Consider the following 4,046-nt stretch of genomic DNA (forward strand, 5'->3'; position numbering starts at 1 on the left):
GGAGGAATCCTTCTGAATAAACTCCGTAATTATGTTGCAGATTGATGGATCAATTTTACTCGAATGCATGGGGGCTAGAATGAACAGGGTCGTATGTTGGCCTTTACGGCTGAGAGCATCGGCAACTTGATTGTTGTTTCCTATTTTATGCTTGAATTTGAAGTCGAATTCAGCCAAAAATTCTTGCCACCTCACTTCTTTGGAAATCTACTTAGGCTGACTGAAGAAGTGACAGATGTCGTTGTCAGATTTCACCACGAATGGTGATTCCAGTAAATATTGCCTTCCCTCAGACAATGGACCATGGTAAACATTTCCTTCTCGGAGACAGTGTACCTCCTCTTAGAGCTATTAAGCTTACGACTCTCGTAAGCTATTGGATGACCCTTTTGGCTAAGGACGCCCCCAAAAGCAAAGTCTAACGCATCGGTCTCAACTATAAACGACTTAGATACGTCCACTAATCCTAGGACAGGACCCCTCGTTATTGTCACCTTTAAATTGTCAAACGCAGTTTGACATTCGACTGGCCATCTCCAAGTCGTACCTTTCTACAACAACTCGATCAATGGTGCAACCTTTCTTGAATATCCTTCAATGAACCGGTAATAGTAATTAACCAATCAAAGGAAGGAACGTAACTCTATCATAGAAGTAAGAGGCTTTCCACTCCTTAATGGCTCGTAGTTTATCTTCGTCCATTTGAATCTTTCCACATTCGATGACGTGACCCAAAAAATTAATACATTGTTGAGCAAAAGTGCATTTCTCCTTCTATACATACAATTAATTCTGTTGGAGTTTATCAAAGACTAGTCGCAGATGGACCTGATGTTCTTCAAGGCTAAAACTAAAAACCACAATAAATTGATAGACCACAATAAATTGATCTAGATACTCGTGGAATGCCTGATTCATTAAGGTGCAAAAGGTTGTGACGGTGTTGGTTAATCTGAAGGACATTATGAGAAATTTGAAGGCCTTATACCTTGTTCGGTTCATCCCCCTTATGCTATCCAAACTTGGTAGTAGCTTGACCAGAGATCAAGCTTAGTGAAGTATTGAGCTTCATTCAATTTGTCGAACAAATCATTTATGATCGAGAGGGGATATCTATTTTGAACTGTGACTTTGTTTAAGGCTCGGTAGTCTATGCCCAGTCATAGAGTCCCATCTTTCTTCTTTTAAAACAACACAGGAGCCCCACAAAGCGCTTTCGCAGGTCTGACAAATCCGACAACTAATAACTCATTAAATTATTTTCTGAGCTGAGCTAACTCAGGTGGAGTCATCTGATAAGCATTCTTTACTGGAGGCTAGGTTTTTTGGACAAGTTTGATCTTGTGGTCAATCCCTCATCGAGGAGGCAGTGTCTTTGGCAGTTCAGACGGCATGATATTATCATATTCATTTAGAACTTTCTTGATCTTTGTTGGGACAGTTCCCATTTCTATCTACTCATCCACCCACGAGATGCCCATGAAGGTCGACTCTTCTCTGGTGAGGCCTTTTTTCATTTGTCGGGCTGAAATCATTCTCACCCCACTAGGCTGTTTGATTTTTGCTTGGATCGCTGTCAAGTGACTTCTTGTTACTACTATATCGAGTAATATATCATTTTCACTCTCAACACAAAGTCATCCATATGGACTACGACAAAGTCAATATCTCCTCTCCATTCGCCTAACTTTAGAGATACCCTTTTTTATACCCCAACAATTAGCAAGGCTCGAGAGTTCACAGCTTTCATCTTGCATGTGTCCTTCTCGATTTTCAATTCCAACTGATGCTTTCATGTTTAAAAATGAAGTGATGATTTGCACCTGAATCCACTATGGTGCTCTTTGCAGTCTTAGAGTTTATGATTGCGTCGACAAACATGAGTCCCTTTTCAAAAGCATCCTTTTGGTGAGATGCCTTCTTTTGGATTGCCGATAAGAATTTTAATACACTTATTTGGGGTTGTCCCCCTCATCTTCCCTTTCTGCTTCTATTTCTGCTTTTGAATCGTTAGATCGCTGTAAGAAGGCTTGCAAAGCTGCCAGCGAGCCTTAGTGTAGGCATTTGGCTACCCGATGGGGGCCTTTGGACGAGAAGCAAGTCTTGTCTAATTTGAATTTGATGGGTGTACTCCTCGAAGAGTACTAGAGCTTGAGGTGTGTGGTTTCTTATCGTTTGTAAAGTTTCTTAGGAGATTAGGCTTTAAGATCCTATTCCCGGGATTCAATTTGATCACATTCTTTTTTTAGAACCCTTGGTCGCCACCGTAGTCAAACAGTCTCTCTGCTGCAGCAAAAGTGGAGGCAAGATCTTGAACTTTTTATTCATATAACTTAATCCTGGCCACGGCTTGAGCCCTTGTACAAAGCAGAATACTTTATCTTTTTCTAACATGTCTCGAATATCCAACATAACACCGGAGAACTGTTTCACATACTCTTTACTGGTTCCAGTGTGTTTAAGTTCCCACAGTTTTCTTCTAACAATGAATTCAACATTTTCAAGGAAGAACTGAGTCCTTAAATTCTTTCTTTAGATCTTCACACGTATTAATGGTACAATGACCATTCTAGACATCGTTCACTTTCGACCTCCACTAAAGTTTTGCATCATCAGATAGATTCATGGAGGCTAATGTCACCTTAGTTTCTTCAGAATTGGTTCCATTAGCCTTAAAGTACTGCTCCATATCGAAGATGAAATTTTCAAGCTCTTTAGCATAACAGTTCCCATTGAAGGCCTTGGGTTCCAAGATCTTAAGCCTACTCAAAACATTACATACTCGACTCGGGGTCTGTTCCCCACTTCTTGCATCATTAAATTTACTTACATTTTCATTCCGGCCATCTCAGCCATGATTGTCTCGATTGTTGCTCTAAAGTCGTCTAACAGATTGCTTAACAACTTTAGCATGGTCTTTTGTCAATTGTCAAGCTCTTCGACACGCTCTTCAATGTGCGCAATAGAACTTGAAGAGCTACCCCCACGTTCAAAACTGTCTGCTTGAGTGGTTTTATGTTTCCACGAATCAACCATCAGTGTCAGTTCACTTATGGGTAGCCCATCTACTCAGGCATTCAAGGTGTCTACTTCTCCAAATTTTTCTTCCAACCCCTCTAGTCGGGTCTATAGAAATCTTACTTCATCTGGAAATTCTCTCAGATACAAGAATTGTTCCTCAATCTTAGCCAGTTACTTATATTGCGACCTCGACAGTTGTTTCATAGTCGACATACTTGCGTCTCCCTTAGCCAAGGAGCTAACAAAGTTTTGATACCACTTGTTACAATCACAACTTTTCAAACACGGGACAGGCGATTATGCAACACTCGTTTTAACTCGGTGAACAAGTCAGTCGTCTAAAATCTGAGAGTCATGGACAAACTCATTGTACGATGTAGCATCCCTTCACGTTTTGAGAGAAAATGGGTTTATAAAATGTGAGAGAAAGAAAATCATTGAAAACATCGTTAAAGAAAGCATAAAGACTGTCAATTGCAAGGAAAGATTAAATTGCAAAGAGTACAACAAGGCTTAGTCGGGGATTCAACTATTATGTCTCCCCTATAGTACATTTTTAACAATTTTAGCTTTAACAGGCTTGCATATGAAAATACCAAAACGTCACACTCTAGCTCGGCAATAACAAAATGAAACTAATGAGCTAGACTAAGTACAAAACATAAAGATAAGATGGTTTGAGGATGTTTGGGCATACGGCCATGAGAAAAAATGCCTTGGACAAGCATGCTCATGACATGTGGCAACGCCCAAGAGCGTGAAGCTAATTGGGTCAGGTCCTCATCAGCGACCAAGCGCACGCTAGGTCGAAAGAAATTGGGTCGCACACTAAACTATTGATGGCTAGGCCGTTGGGCTTCAGATGTAGGCCCTGTCTGGGATTAGCTGGCTTACGATTCGAGTTTGTGTTGGGTTTGCAGGTCAGTTAATAGGTCTGGAGAACTAAATCGGGTTGGTCCTCCAACTTTTCTCCAATTTTCACTTTTTCTCTCTCGGTTGAACAATTACAACCTAGAAAGGACTTT

The sequence above is a fragment of the Cucumis melo genome, chromosome 10 (genome assembly GCF_025177605.1).
Source record: "Cucumis melo cultivar AY chromosome 10, USDA_Cmelo_AY_1.0, whole genome shotgun sequence".
Classification (NCBI taxonomy): domain Eukaryota; kingdom Viridiplantae; phylum Streptophyta; class Magnoliopsida; order Cucurbitales; family Cucurbitaceae; genus Cucumis; species Cucumis melo.